Source organism: Nerophis lumbriciformis, linkage group LG33 (assembly GCF_033978685.3).
Source record: "Nerophis lumbriciformis linkage group LG33, RoL_Nlum_v2.1, whole genome shotgun sequence".
In the NCBI taxonomy this organism is placed as follows: Eukaryota; Metazoa; Chordata; class Actinopteri; order Syngnathiformes; family Syngnathidae; genus Nerophis; species Nerophis lumbriciformis.
In genome coordinates this window covers 9974994-9992353 of record NC_084580.2, presented here as the reverse complement: position 1 = coordinate 9992353, position 17360 = coordinate 9974994, and the positions used below count along the sequence as shown (strand labels likewise).

At 37.8% G+C, this 17360-nt stretch overlaps 1 non-coding gene across 1 annotated transcript; it reads right to left on the bottom strand.

The window, feature by feature from the left end:
• Positions 1-16559: 16559 nt before the first annotated feature.
• Positions 16560-16631, bottom strand: trnae-cuc (transfer RNA glutamic acid (anticodon CUC)). The gene has a single exon. It is a non-coding gene; the product is annotated as a tRNA-Glu (tRNA).
• Between the last annotated feature and the right edge of the window lie 729 nt (positions 16632-17360).

Here is a 17360-nt window from a genome sequence, read left to right as displayed (position 1 = left end):
CTTGCAAACTGTATTGATATATATTGATATATATTGTAGGAACTAGAATATTAAAAACAGAAAGAAACAACCCTTTTGTGTGAATGAGTGTGAATGAGTGTAAATGGGGGAGGGAGGTTTTTTGGGTTGGTGCACTAATTGAAAGTGTATCTTGTGTTTTTTATGTTAATTTAATAAAAAAAAAAAAAAAAAAAAAAACGATACCGATAATTTAAAAAACGATACGGATAATTTCCGATATTACATTTTAAAGCATTTATCGGCCGATAATATCGGCAGACCGATATTATCAGACATCTCTATTTCCATGCATTAAATGAATCTGATTTCTCTAATACTTGTCTTTTTTTTGTATTTTCACATCTATGTGTGAAGTCCAAGTGCAGTCAGAACGACAGGAAACAGTGTGTATGTAAGAGTATGATTTATTCTCATAAATCAGGCCGGAACAAACAAAAACAACGGGACGGCGTGGCGCAGTGGAAGAATGGCCGTGCGCGACCCGAGGGTCCCTGGTTCAATCCCCACCTAGTACCAACCTCGTCATGTCCGTTGTGTCCTGAGCAAGACACTTCACCCTTGCTCCTGATGGGTGCTGGTTAGCGCCTTGCATGGCAGCTCCCTCCATCAGTGTGTGAATGTGTGTGTGAATGGGTAAATGTGGAAGTAGTGTCAAAGCGCTTTGAGTACCTTGAAGGTAGAAAAGCGCTATACAAGTACAACCCATTTATTTATTAACAAGAAAACCACCAAAACAAGCGTGCATATAGCACTGGAAGCTAACGGGATAGCTACACAGGAAAATCAAAGGCGGAACTGAGCGCAAGAAACACAAGGACTAAACGTAACAGTTGCATGGGAGCAAACAAAAGCACCACTGAGTGAGGCGAAAAGGTAGGACTAAATAGCTCTCTGATTAGTGCCCAGGAACAGGTGAGTGTCCCGAACACTAATCAGAGGCCGGTGAACACAATGAATAACCATAGCAACCAACGAGACACAAAACAGGGGTGCTGAAACAGAACTTAAACAACAAGTGAATCAAAACATAAATAAACTATGATCCGGGCAACGGATCATAACACACTTTCCCTAATGCGACTATTGGTCATATGCCATGTGCCTCCCGTACACTGGGGGGCGCTTATTTCATTTTAGCGCGGTAAAAGGAATCCCTTTTCCGGTTGACCCATAAGACGTCACACTTGCCGTCTGCAGATCCTTACAACTTGTTTTTAAGTGATGTCCGCTGTAATATTGGCAGAGATTACAAAAATATACATCTCTAATGGTCCTTGTGTGGTGTTCGGGTCTGTGGGACCCGTTTTCATTTTTTATTAAAAGAAAAATGATACAATAAATAAATTTTGCAAACTGAGACTCACAGACTTTGGCTCATTTTCTGTGAAGAACATATATCAGAATACATATTTAATGACCACAGACCATACACCCCCCCTACACATTTCTATTACATATAAGATGCCCGGGTCCACTGGACTAATAGAAGTGTGGAAATTGATGTTATTTGTACCACACACACACACACACAGCAGGGCTAGACAGGAGGAGGACAGAGTGTAGGTATACAGAACATCAGAGGGTCAAATGTGCGAGAAAATGAGAGCAGACAGTGTTGACAAACAATGTTGCAACCTTGTGTGGGAACCGCAGGTGCAGAAACACAAAAGAAGAATCCCTGTGGGATGCAGAAACTGGCAGAGAAATGTTCCGTGCAACGTTCATATTGTTGTTACTCAGCCAGCGTTTGTGGTTCTGATGGAGCCGTTGCATTTTGTGGCTTTTAATGCCTCACAATCAAACACTTTTATGTTAAAATACTGAACAGATGTTTATTGGGATAATAATCTGGTCAGTATTTTAACATAAAAGCTGGCATGTTAATACACCAACACACAACATCCGTATTCCCATCATGCATTGCTTCAAAACTACGGCAAGTAGTAATGTCCAAAAACATAACAGTATAGTTAGAAAAGATGGTTAGAAAGATAGTGACTGAGAATAGAACGAGGATGGACATTTTGTGGCTTTTAATGCCTCACAATCAAACACTTTTATATTAAAATACTGAACAGATGTTTATTGGGATGATAATCTGTTCAGTATTTTAACATAAAAGTGTTTGATTGTGAGACATTAAAAGCCACAAAATGCAACGGCTTCATCAGACCCACAAACGCTGGCTGAGTTACAACAATATGAACATGACACAAGGGTTAAATAACTGACAGTATCAAGAAATGATCTTGGATTGCGCTACCAACAGTACGTTGCTACCAAGAATGTATCGGGGCAAATGCAGGTCCAAAGCAAAGACAGACCGGCGGAATAGTTTTTTCCGAAGGAATTTCCGGAGCAAAATTATGGAATCAAAATGTCTGAATGTCTCGGAGTTCATTCATAAGGCTCTGTCAATTGATGGAAGAAATCTTAACTCCGAAGGAAATGACTGTTCATACCACGGTAGATACTGTTCCAAATGAAGTTTGCAATATTCTTGCCAGTTGTGCAGAATACAGCGTTATTGCTAATCAGTTGGCTTGCACAAATGCAGCGTGATGAGGTTTGTGTACGCTTTATTATTCGCCTTTAATATACCTGATTCATTAACTTTCATCTCATTCGTATTTCGTTCGGGAGTCCGAATTAAGTCCGGCATTTTCCTTAGCTACTTTCTTGTGATGATCCCTTGCCCGGATCATAGTTTATTTATGTTTTTGATTCACTTGTTGTTTAAGTTCGGTTTCAGCACCCCTGTTTTGTGTTTCTTGGTTGTCATGGCTGCTGATTATTTTCACCTGCCTCTGATTAGTGTTCGGAACGCTCACCTGTTCCCAGGCACTAATCAGAGAGCTATTTAGTCCACCCTCTGGCCTCACTCGGCCTGGTGTTTTTGCTTGCTTCTATGCAACAAGTTACGACGACCTTTTCTATTTACTATTCCTGAGCTTCATGTGCTTAGCTTTTCTTGCGAGCTACTCCGTTAGCTTTCCCGTGCTATAGGCACGCTTGTTTTGTTTATTTTGTATTTTGCATGTTTATGAAGAATAAATCATTCTTCTCACCTGCAAAGCTGCTTCCCTATGTTCCTGCGCATTTTGGAAAGATGACCCCCAGCATCAACATGCCAGGGTAATGTAACATTTCTTAAATAAATATTAGTTTCTTTTTTTGCACAATTGATGCACTTCAAAATGTTAAGTTCTTTTCAAAGCAAATAAAAATTATTCTCTTCATTACAATTGTTGCTACATTTTTATTGAATGGTATCTGCTCCCGGGTTGTATCCCACGCGTTGAGACTGGCGCATACGCGATACGTAGGGTCCTCTCCGGCCGCACACACCCACTCAAGAGGTCTGGTTTCCAATTGCATAATCCATGTTTGTTAGTGACACGTACTGACTGTCACTAGTCTTGTGGTGCACTCACAGACTAGTGACAGGGTCCAGTTTTTGCTGGGTCTTCTTCATCTTTCCTCCCTGTGTTAAAGGGCGTACAACAGGGTTCAATAGTAGGACCGCTGTCATTCTCCATTTAAGTGAACAATCATTGTGATAAAATATCAGATACTGCGTTCCATTTCTATGCAGATGATGCGGTCATATATTGTTCACCCCCCTCTGCAGTGCAAACCCTTGAACTCTTGCAGTCTGCTTTTGATGTTGTTCAGTCCCAGCTGACCCAACTTAGGCTAGTGCTAAATGCAGACAAATCTAAGGTGATGTTATTCTCAAATGGCAAATGATTGCCATTAGAACATCCCTAAAATATCGACTACTCACGGGGTCGAGCTTGAGTTGGTCACAACTTATAAGTACTTAGGAGATATTATTGATGAGAGATTGTCTTTTAAAGCACACATAGAAAAGCTGGTCTCTAAGCTTAAAATTAGATCGGGTTTCTTTTTCAAAAATAAGTCTTGTTTTTCCCTTAAAAGTTAGGAAATATCTGATCTCATCCACCTTCATTCCTTTACTTGATTATGGAGACTTTGCTTTTTATGAATGCACCTGGCACCATACTTGCCAACCTTGAGACCTCCGAATTCAGGAGATTTGGGGTGGGCGGGGCGGGCCGGGTGGCGGGGTTAAGGAGAGAGGAGTATATTTATAGCTAGAATTCACTGAAATTCAAGTATTTATTTTATTTATATATATATATATATATATATATATATATATATATATATATATATATATATATATATATATATATATATATATATGTATGTATGTATGTATGTATGTATGTATGTATGTGTATATATATATATATATATATATATATATGTATGTATAAATAATTACTTGAATTTCAGTGTTCATTTATTTACACATATACACACACACAACACTCCTCTACTCATTGTTGTATTTGAAAGTGCAATGCTTTGCAGCCAGTAGCACAGCCTTTGAAGGAGCATAGGTATGGGCAGCATCTGTGAAATTTAATTTGCAGGAAAGGATTGAGTTTAGGGTTGAATTGTCCATCCTCGTTCTATTCTCTGCAGTGTTGGGACTAACGCGTTACAAAGTAACGCGTTACTGTAACGCCGTTTGTTACGGCGGTAACTAGTAATCTAACGTGTTATTTTTTATATTCAGTAACTCAGTTACCGTTACTACATGATGCGTTACTGCGTTATTTTACGTTATTTTTTATGTAGTATCGGCTAGAAACTGAGGATCTGATCGTGTTTTATTGCAGCGAAACAATGACATGCTTCTGATTCTTCCTCTGCGCTCTCTGTGTGTGTGTGTGTGTGTGTCTGAGTGTCTGGGTGTGGGGCGGGGATGGGGGTGCGCAATACAACGTAAACCGTTGGCCAACAAAAAAGTAACCACAGAACACTATACGACTATACGGTATAGTGTTCCGTGGTTACTTTTTGGTTGGCCAAGCGGACGTGACGACAGGCTGTCCTCACTCAGGTCCGCATGGACCTGGAGGGGCGTGCCTTAAGTCCGGCTGGAAATCGGGAGAAATTGGGGAGAATGGTTGTCCCAGGGAGAGGCAAGTATGAGATATTCTCACTTCTTTTCTTTTGTCGAGCACAAAGAAAATAACATTTTAGTTAAATGTAAGTTGTGTCTTGGATCAAAAATCCCGTCTACTGCCCAAAACAACAATTCAAATCTGCCTGGTTAGGCTTTGTGTAGGTCATGTGTGCCTTCCTTAGGTGAAGCCAGCTTTACAGCTATGTTGTTGATTGATTGATTGCAACTTGTATTAGTAGATTGCACAGTACAGTACATATTCCATACAATTGACCACTAAATGGCAACACCCCAATAAGTTTTTCAACTTGTTTAAGTCGGGGTCCACTGATTCATGATACAGATATATACTATCAAATATATACTAACATCATAATACAGTCATCACACAAGATAATCATCAGGGTATATACATTGAATTATTTACAATCCGGGGTGTGGGATATGGAGGAAGGGGGGGGGGGGGGGGGCAGCATCAACAATTGCATCATCAGAGAAATGGAAATTGAAACAGTGTAGGACTGACTTGGTAGGATATGTACAGCAAGTAGTGGACACAGAGAGAGAGATCAGAAAGTATAAGAAAAAATGTCTACATTTGATTATTTACAATCCGAAGAGGTATTATGTGGAAGGGAGGGTGTTAGTTTAGAGTTGTAGTTGCCTGGAGGTGTTCTTTTAGTGCGGTTTTGAAGGAGGATAGAGATGCCCTTTATTTTACACCTGTTGGGAGTGCATTCCATATTGAAGTGGCATCGAAAGAGAATGGGTTAAGACCTTTGTTAGTTTGGAATCTGGGTTTAACGTGGTTAGTGTTAGTGTTAGTGTTATTATGCTGTTTGTTACTTATGTATGTTATGTTGCAGCTATTTAAAATAGTTTTGTCAATTTGTTCTGGCCTGAAATAAATTGGCCCTTTGAAACATATCTGTGTCTTTGTGTGTTGTATGTAGAGCACATTGCTTAGCAGAGTTGAGTGATGCAAATGTATGTCAAGTTGATCAACAGATTGTATTATTCTCCATTGCAATAACAGTACTGAAATGAAGGCTAAAAGGGCATTAATGGGAGCTTTAAAAACAAAAAGTAGAAGAAGTAACTAAATAGTTACTTTTCACAGTAACGCATTACTTTTTGGTGTAAGTAACTGAGTTAGTAACTGAGTTACTTTTGAAATAAAGTAACTAGTATCTGTAACTAGTTACTGGTTTTCAGTAACTAACCCAACACTGATTCTCTGTCACTATCTTTCTAAGCATCTTTTCTAACTATACTGTTATGTTTTTGGACATTACTACTTGCCGTAGTTTTGAAGCAATGCATGATGGGAATACGGATGTTGTGTGTCAGTGTATTAACATGCCGGCTGGAATAAACACACGCTGAGAAATAGCTCCGTGCCTGCCTACTTTATGGGTTATAGATAAACCTATGGATAACGGAGACATATATAAAGTCTCCTTGTTGTGTGTGCAGTTGCGCACTGAGCTCCATAAGCCGTAGATGTTATAACGTGACTGGGCCGGCACGCTGTTTATATGGCGGAAAAGCAGACGTGACAACAGGCTGTCCTCACTCAGGTCCGGCTGGAAATCGGGAGAAATTCGGGAGAATGGTTGTCCCGGGAGATTTTCGGGAGAGGCATTGAAATTCGGGAGTCTCCCGGAAAATTCGGGAGGGTTGGCAAGTATGCCTGGCACCCACTTGAAAAAACTATACACTGTATATCACTGTGGCTTACGTTTTAAACTGGTTGTGGAAATCTTGTCCACCACTGTACTTTGTATGCAAAGGCAAACTGTCCATCTTTAACTGCCCGAACACTTTCTTGATGGATAGGTTTCATATATAAATGTCTTCTTGGACTTGTCCCCAACTATCTGTGTTCCTTTGTGTGTAGAAACTCCAGTCATTACACTCTACGCTCACAGGATGTCCTCCACATGCTAGTTCCTAGAGCCAACACAGAACTTGTTAAAAAAAAAAAAAGCCTTCAGTTATGCTGCTCCCTGGTCATGGAATGACATCCGGAAAGATCTGAGGCTACCAGAATTGATCACTTTGGGGGAGTTTAAGTCCATTTTGAAAGATTGAGAACCCAGTTCTCTTGGGCAATGTACTTGCTTTTAAATTGAATTATTACTTAATCGTTTTAAACTATTTTTGACCTGCTGTTTTTCTGTTGTTGTTGTAATTATTATTGTAACTTTGTTTGTGCCGCCCTCTTTGTCAGGTCGCTCTGGAAAAAGAGATTTTAATCTCAATTTATCTGGTTGAATAAAGGAAATTGATTGATTGATTAATTCTATTGTTCCCCTTTTCCGTCATTGCTGCGTAAGATATTTATCTATTGGTACTAGAGATGTCCGATTATATCGGACTACCGATATTATCGGCCGATAAATGCTTTAAAATGTAATATCGGAAATTATCGGTATCGGTTTCAAAATTATCGGTGTCGGTTTCAAAAAGTCAAATTTATGACTTTTTAAAACGCCGCTGTGTACACGGACGTAGGGAGAAGAACCGAGCACCAATAAACCTTAAAGGCACTGCCTTTGAGTGCCGGCCCAGTCACATAATATCTACGGCTTTTCACACACACAAGTGAATGCAAGGCATACTTGGTCAACAGCCATACAGGTCACGCTGAGGGTGGCCGTATAAACAACTTTAACACTGTTACAAATATATGCCACACCAAACAAGAATGACAAACACGTTTCGGGAGAACATCCGCACCCTAACACAACATAAACACAACAGAACAAATACCCAGAACCCCTTGCAGCACTAACTCTTCCGGGACGCTACAATAAACCCCCCCCCCGCCCCCGCCCCCGCTATCCCTTACCCCGCCCCCCAAACCCCGCCCACCTCAACCTCCTCATGCTCTCTCAGAGAGAGCATGTCCCAAATTCCAAGCTGCTGTTTTGAGGCATGTTAAAAAAAAATAATGCACTTTGTGACTTCAATAATAAATATGGCAGTGCCATGTTGGCATTTTTTTCCATAACTCGAGTTGATTTATCTTGGAAAACCTTGTTACATTGTTTAATGCATCCAGCTGGGCATCACAACAAAATTAGGCATAATAATGTCTTAATTCCACGACTGTATACATCGGTATCGGTTGATATCGGAATCTGTAATCAAGAGTTGGACAATATCGGATTTTGGCAAAAAAGCCATAATCGGACATCTCTAATTGTTACACATTTTTTATTCAATTCTCAGAGACAATAAGAAGAGGTAGGATTAAATAAGCTCAGTTTCTCCCTGCTCCTTTTCGGACACACTATATTGGGTACGGTATATGTACTTTGTTAAGTCAGTCGGAAATACAGTGGAATTTGTGGCAGCTTTACAGCAGAGGTGACCACCTGTCTGTACAAAGCATATCAGACTCTACACCTTCACTCTGTCATCACTCTGCTAGCCACACACATTTATAAGCCACATTCCAAGGGGGTCACTGAATTTAATATTCTGCTTCTCCTCGCCCGGGTCTGCTTTGTCCTTGACCCCGGTGCTACTGAGGGTCACTTCTCAGTGGGGTAGGGGGGCATGACTGACATGTTTATAACTATGAAGGATACACACCTGGCAAGTGCTAAATACCAGCTAATAAATCTTGTTATTGCTAATTATGATTATGTTTGTTTTTTTTAAACATAACTATCAGGGTTGCACATGATTGCTGGCTGCGTGGCCCCAAGATGCAGAGGCGGTAGGCGAAGTGCAGCAAAGGCGGTCTTTTAAGTAGGACAAAGCAGGAAACAATCCAAAGGCAGACCATTGGTAAAAGAACCAGCATCACACTGGCAGATAAACCCTCCTGATTATTGATTAGGTACAGGTGAGCCACCTCATCACTGATCAAGAGCAGCTGAGGAGAAGCAGCGTGCAAACCAGAGGTAAAGTGGCTGGGAAGGGAAGTGGACAAAAATAAGAGCACTGGCAAGAAATATTGGAAAAAGTCAGGCGTGATTTGAATTTCAAAAAAGAAGAACCATTTCTTTGAGGACAACAATGTCCAAATTCAGGATTGGGAGAGCCATTGGTTAAACGAATTGACAGCAAACTCGAGAAACTTTCTAACCAAGGAGGAAGTTTTCACTATCACATGTCTTCTGCTTACCACAATGTCCTGACACCTCTACCCCAAAGACTGTCTCATTCCACTAACGAGTTGGAGGAGGGCCTTTCAGCAGCCTACCACCTGCCAGGTGGACACACCCACCAGAGGTAATTGTCAGCCCTGCAGCCCCCACACGCAAAACATAAGAGCACATCTGCTCTTTCTGATCCAGAAAGTAGTTATATTTGTTGAAATATATACATTTATATATATTGAATGACGGAAAACTCGATTACCGTATTTTTCGGAGTATAAGTCGCACCGGAGTATAAGTCGCACCTGCCGAAAATGCATAATAAAGAAGGAAAAAAACATATATATAAGTCGCACTGTAGCCCGGCCAAACTTTGAAAAAAACTGCGACTTATAGTCCGAAAAATACGGTATTTTGTCAACAAAACCACACTAGCACAGAAAACCACACCAGAGTTTTTTGGGGGTTTTTAACAGTAGCAAAAGTGTAAACAAACCCTTATAAAAATACAGATTACACACAAGGTCGTCGTAACTTGTTGTATATAGCGCCAGTGTGTGTGTGTGTGTGTGTGTGTGTGTGTGTGTGTGTGTGTGTGTGTGTGTGTGTGTGTGTGTGTGTGTGTGTGTGTGTGTGTGTGTGTGTGACATTCAGTGGTGCAGTATTGAGTACCAAAATCAGGATGTTGACCCCTTTAACCTTTGATATTTTAGAACTCATCCTCTGTGGGTTTTACTGGGGTTATTGTCAAGCAGGCCATGCAAAGGAAGAGCACATATATATATATATATATATATATATATATATATATATATATATATATTCATACTGTGTGTGTATGTATATATATACACTACATATAATGTGTATACATATACACACACTATATATATATATATATATATATATATATATATATATATATACACTCTATATGTAATATATATACATACACATACACACATTATATATACACACTATATTAATATATATATATATATATATATATATATATATATATATATATATATATATATATATATATATATATATACACAAACTATATACACGATACAAAATAAAGTGTGTGTATATTTATAGTATATATATATATATATATACATAGTGTTTGTGCATAAATGATAAATAAATATATACATATGCATACACACACACACTAGATACACTGTGAAGTGAAAACCATTTCAGGTGACAACCTCTTGAAGCTCATCGAGAGAATGCCAAAAGTGTGCAAAGCAGTAATCAGAGCAAAGGGTGGCTATTTCGAAGAAACGAAAATATAAAACATGTTTTCAGTTATTTCACCTTTTTTTGTTGAATACATAACTCCACATGTGTTCCATAACTCCACATGTGTTCATTCATAGTTTTGATGCCTTTAGTGACAATCTACAATGGAAATAGTCATGAAAATAAAGACAACACATTGAATGAGAAGGTGTGTCCAAACTTTTGGCCTGTACTGTATGTATATATATATATATATATATATATATATATATATATATATATATATATATATATATATATATATATATATATATATATATATATATATATATATACTGTATGTATGTATATATATATATATATATATTTATATATATACATGTGTATATATATATATATATATATATATATATATATATATATATATATATATATATATATATATATATACACATGTATATAAAGTTAAAGTACCAATGATTGTCACACATACACTAGATGTGGTGAAATGTGTCCTCTGCATTTGACCCATCCCCTTGATCACCCCCTGGGAGGTGAGGGGAGCAGTGGGCAGCAGCGGTACCGCGGCCGGGAATCATTTTTGGTGATTTAACCCCCAATTCCAACCCTTGATGCTGAGTGCCAAGCAGGGAGGTAATGGGTCCCGTTTTTATAGTCTTTGGTATGACTCGGCCGGGGTTTGAACTCACAACCTACCGATCTCAGGGCGGACACTCTAACCACTAGGCCAATATATATATATATATATATATATATATATATATATATATATATATATATATATATATATATATATATATATACCATATTTTTCATACTATAAGTCGCAGTTTTTTTTCATAGTTTGGCCGGGGTTGCAACTTATACTCTGGAGCGACTTATGTGTGAAATTATTAACACATTACCGTAAAATATCAAATAATATTATTTAGCTCATTCACGTAAGAGACTAGACGTATAAGATTTCATGGGGTTTAGCGATCAGGAGTGACAGATTGTTTGGTAAACATATAGCATGTTCTATATGTTATAGTTATTTGAATGACTCTTACCATAATATGTTACGTTAACATACCAGGCACGTTCTCAGTTGGTTATTTATGCCTCATATAACGTACACTTATTCAGCCTGTTGTTCACTATTCTTTATTTATTTTAAATTGCCTTTCAAATGTCTATTCTTGGTGTTGGGTCTTATCAAATACATTTCCCCAAAAAATGCGACTTATATATGTTTTTTCTAGAGATGTCCGATAATATCGGCCGATAAATGCATTAAAATGTAATATCGGAAATTATCGTTATCGTTTTTTTTTTTGTTTTTTTTTATTAAGTCAACATACAAAACACAAGATACACTTACAATTAGTGCACCAACCCAAAAAACCTCCCTCCCCCATTTACACTCATTCACACTCATTCACATTCATTCACACAAAAGGGTTGTTTCTTTCTGTTATTAATATTCTGGTTCCTACATTATATATCAATATATATCAATACAGTCTGCAAGGGATACAGTCCGTAAGCACACATGATTGTGCGTAGCTGCTGGTCCACTAATAGTACTAACCTTTAACAGTTAATTTTACTAATTTTCATTAATTACTAGTTTGTATGTAACTGTTTTTATATTGTTTTACTTACTTTTTTATTCAAAAAAATGTTTTTAATTTATTTATCTTATTTAATTAATTTTTTTTTTTTTAAAGTACCTTATTTTCACCATACCTGGTTGTCCAAATTGGGCATAATAATGTGTTAATTCCACAACTGCATATATCTGTTGATATCAGTATCGGTTGACATCGGTATCGGTAATTAAAGAGTTGGACAATATCGGAATATCAGATATCGGCAAAAAAGCCATTATCGGACATCCCTAATTAGCACAGATGTTTAAATTGATGGGTCGGTGAATAGGCAATTGTAGATCAATTGTAGAAATGTCCGAATGGAGTTGAGGCAATTACAATTAACGGAGAGGGGTATTATTATTTCATGTCATTATTCTGAAGTGGTAGGGAAAAAAAGCCAGGCTAATTGGGCTTTTATGGTTACCGGTAGTCATTATTATTTTAAGTACTTAATAACGCCTTATTCTGCATGGCCTTATTATACAACCAGTAAGCCATTAACTAAGAGTCTTCCCTCAATAAGGTTAGGGTTAGGGTCCTTAGAATATGTTCCCCTAGTGTCCAAATAACTCTAAATTACATTTTTGTTACTTTAGTATGTTCCCCATACTAAAATGTTACCGTTTCTTTTTGTTTTTTTTAAAGCTCACATGGTGTGTTATTTTGCATGTTGATTTAATTAAAAAAAAACAAAAAAAAACGATGCCGATAATAAAAAAAACGTTACCGATAATTTACGATATTAAATTTTAACGCATTTATCGGACGTCCCTAGTGCTAATATTGTATATCCTTTTTTTAAGACTATCAATCCAAGTAGATCATTTGAAGGGTTATACAGTAAACATGATTGCTGCACATTAAAATCACGTCTGAGGTAATTTGTTAGGAATTTGTGAAAAAGATGCTTTCAGTGTCAACGGAGTCGCGCATTAAATTTAACTGCTAATCATAGAACTCATCTTTTATTATTAGACTCCGAGGACTCCTCGTCTCTCATCATCTCAATACGGCGGAAGTTTGTCTCTGGCGAAGATTTGTGTGCGAAACAGAAGAAGGTACATTTGTACATAAGATTCATTGAAGAGCCCAAGCATACATTTTGAATATCTGATGAAAGATGTTGTCAATGTTTTTGATCGCCTGGCTTATATTTCACGCCGAGTGTCACTTCAGGCACGGAATCAAGAAACCGAATCACCCGATAAAACCGTCTGCATCCTTCACTTAAGCACAACGCAACACGATGAAATACGGCGCTATCAACGGCAACCACGATAATGCGCCCGCGTATTCGAGCGAAATGAAAGAAAACGACAGGGTTCCGCGAGTGAGATATGAGCCTTAATTCAGGAAATCAGATTGAAGTTATGGCAAACTTCATGAATAATTCAGCCGACATTAATTTCTCCCGGAAGTCGAGTGTAAAACATTCTATTCCCTCCATTTCATTTCCACTCCCTAATGATGGATGGCACTCAAAAGTAAACTAATTAAAACTGAAAAGGGAAATTAATCGCGACAATACCATCATAATGAGGCCAGTGTCCGACTATTTTTTGCCGTCAAAAAGATTAAAGGCATAAATCACAGCCGCCGAAGGCAAAAATGGAGAAAGTTGTTGTTCTGTCAGGATGACAAAATCATTAGAATGTAATTTATAACCTTCAGGGCGAATACTTTACAGTGATCTAGTGTTACTATGTCATTCTAATAACCGCTTATTGCTTTTTGCCTCGTTCGTTTGACGGCAGGAATTACTTTATGTTGATTAGTCAAACTTACCATGAATGTAAGAGAACACCTTTGGACTTTGCACTGCAAAAACTGAAATCTAAGTAAGATTAAATATCTCAAATAAGGGGGATATTTGCTTATTTTCTGTCTGATAAGATCATTCTTTTAACTAAGCAGATTTTATGTTAGAGTGTTTTACTTGTTTTAAGGGTTTTGATCCTAAATGATCTCAGTAAGATATTACAGTTTGTTGTTGAGAATTGTTGACCTATATTGAGTAAAGCATGCTTGAAACTAGAATATCAACTCATTAACACTCACAAGTATAAAACTACTTTTTTAAAGTAATAATTTCTTACTTCAAGCATGAAAAAAAAAAATCATGATGCCGAGCACATATCATTATGTCAAGATAATGGCACTAGCATTTACTTAATTTAAGAATATTTTTCAACATATTGACCAAGAATATGCAGTGCACTTGTTATTAGTGAGAATATACTTATTTTAAGGTATTTTTGGGTTCATTGAGGTTAGCTAATTTTACTTGTTTTGGAAAGTCTTGACAAGCTGAATGTTCTTGTTCTATTGGCAGATAATTTTGCTTAGTTCAAATAAAATACCCCTAATTTTTGTATTTTTAGGGACCGCAATGTCCCTTTGGGACAGAGGACCCTATTGTATTTTGTGTGTTTTATTCTTTATTATTATACCGCTGCCTCTTTGAGCTGTAATTTGACGCCCTTTAACATGCTTCAAATCTCACCATATTTGACACACACATCAGGACTGGCAAAAATTGCAATCTAATAAAAAAAAACAACCCCAAAACTTAAAATTGCGCTCTAGCGCCTCCTAGGAAAAAAACACAGACAAAACTGCTTGTAACTTCCTGTAGGAATGTCATAAAGACATGAAACAAAAATCTCTATGTAGGTCTGATTTAGACCTAGATTTCATACATTGACATCCTTCAGCAAAAATCAACAGAAAGTTGGAAATTCCCCCTTCAAAACAAAAGTTTAGCAAAAACATTCACTTTTGCCTCTTTGAGCTGTAATTTGACCCCCTTAACATGCTTCAAAACTCACCAAACTGGACACCCACATCAGGACTGGCAAAAATTGTGATCTAATAAAAAACCCAACCCCAAAACTCAAAATTGCGCTCTAGCGCACCCTAGGACGAAAACACAGACACAACTGCTCCTAGGAAGAAAACTCAGACAAAACTGCCAGTAGGTATGTCTTAGAGACATGAAACAAAAACCTCCATGTAGGTCTTACTTAGACCTACATTTCATAGATTGACAACCCCCAGCAAAAATCAACAGGAAGTTTGCAATTCCTCCTTCAAAACACAAGTTTTGTAAAAACCGGACACCTTTTTTCAAACATCTCCTCTGAGCGCGTTTGTCGTGTCGGCTTCAAACTAGCACAGGAGAGAGATTGAACCCTTCTGATTAAAAGTTGACCAAAGAGTTTTAATTACTGCTCCGGTTTGGATTTTATGTGACATCAAAGTCGGTCCCGTCCATCGCTGCTTGCAGCTTTAATTTTTTCTTGTTTTTGAACACTGACTTTTTGCAGTGTAGGTTTTAGCCTCGAGAACAGAAACGCTCAACTGTTTTGATGATACTAACTGAATTCAGAATATGTCAACTATTATAACGTTTACACACCATTGTATGTTTATACCAAATATTGACTTTTTGGATATGAGTTTAAAAATTGACGAATACAAATGATAACTAGAACAATTTGTGGCTTTTGGGATTTATATTTTGATCAGTTTTTTTGATTGATTGAGAAGTTTATTGACATCTTAAAGAATTGTACGGTAATGCTTTAAAAAGGCAAATGGATGCACAAAAAGCCAAAAGGCTTTTTTCTAGAGATGTCCAATAATGGCTTTTTTACCGATATCCGATATCCCGATATTGTCCAACTCTTAATTACCGATACAGATGTATAACAGTCGTGGAATTAACACATTATTATGCCTAATTTTGTTGTGATGCCCCGCTGGATGCATTAAACAATGTAACAAGGTTTTCCAAAATAAATCAACTCAAGTTATGGAAAAAAAATGCCAACATGGCACTGCCATATTTATTATTGAAGTCACAAAGTGCATTCTTTTTTTTAACATGCCTCAAAACAGCAGCTTGGAATTTGGGACATGCTCTCCCTGAGAGAGCATGAGGAGGTTGAGGTGTGCGGGGTTGGGGGGGGGGGCAGGGTTCGGGGGTAGGAGGTAGCGGGGGGTGTACATTGTAGCGTCCCGGAAGAGTTAGTGCTGCAAGGGGTTCTGGGTATTTGTTCTGTTGTGTTTATGTTGTGTTACGGTGCGGATGTTCTCCCAAAATGTGTTTGTCATTCTTGTTTGGTGTGGGTTCACAGTATGGCGCATATTTGTAACAGTGTTAAAGTTGTTTATACGGCCACCCTCAGTGTGACCTGTATGGCTGTTGACCAAGTATGCTTGCATTCACTTGTGTGCGTGAAAACCCGTAGATATTATGTGACTGGGCCGGCACGTAAAGGAAGTGCCTTTAAGGTTTATTGGCGCTCTGTACTTCTCCCTACGTCCGTGTACACAGCGGCGTTTTAAAAAGTCATAAATTTTACTTTTTGAAACCGATACCGATAATCATAAAACCGAAACCGATCATTTCCGATATTACATTTTTAAAGCATTTATTGGCCGATAATATCGGCAGTCCGATATTATTGGACATCCCTACTTTTTACCATTGTGGCCCATAAAGGTAAGTTCCCTGACCGGGAATCGAACCCGGGCAGTGGCGGTGAGAGCGCCAAATACTAACCACTCGATCACCAGGGATGCCATCAGTATGCCAACCAGTATCAGTATGCCAACCAAACAGAAAGTTAAATATGTTAATAGCTAACATACCGTAGTACAGGCTTGTGATGGACAATATTTTGTTTTCAGGGCGGCTTATCTGATTGTTTTCTTTTCCGATCTTTTTTTTTTCTTTTTTTGTTGCAAAATGATTTGCACATTTTCATACAATTTCACACAAGCTTGGTTCTAATTGGACATAGGTGTTGGAGTAACGATTCGTTCAATATTGTATTTTCTGGACTACAGAATGCACTGGTATTTAAGCTCCACCCACCAAATTTTGGAAGACTCAAATATGTTTACATATATTAGCTGCATCAGACCATAAGCCGTAGATACAGTCGCGATCAAAAGTTTACATACACTTGTAAAGAACATAATGTCATGGCTGTCTTGAGTTTCCAATAATTTCTACAACTCTTATTTTTTTTGTGATAGAGTGATCGGAACACATACTTGATGAAACACAAATTGAGCTGTTTACGAAATATTTTGTAAATGTTTATTTACATACCTTAATTGTTTCCAAAATATGTCCGTAACGCGGTCGTAAAAAGGATGATCCCACAAAACAGAAGTCCCCGTCATGGACCCACTAGCTGGGGAAGATAGCTCTTCAATCAGCTAAACAGATTCAAAAACTCCACGGTGACATTTTGGTGAATTTACGAAACTGAAACAATACAAAAAGAATGTCATTGTAAG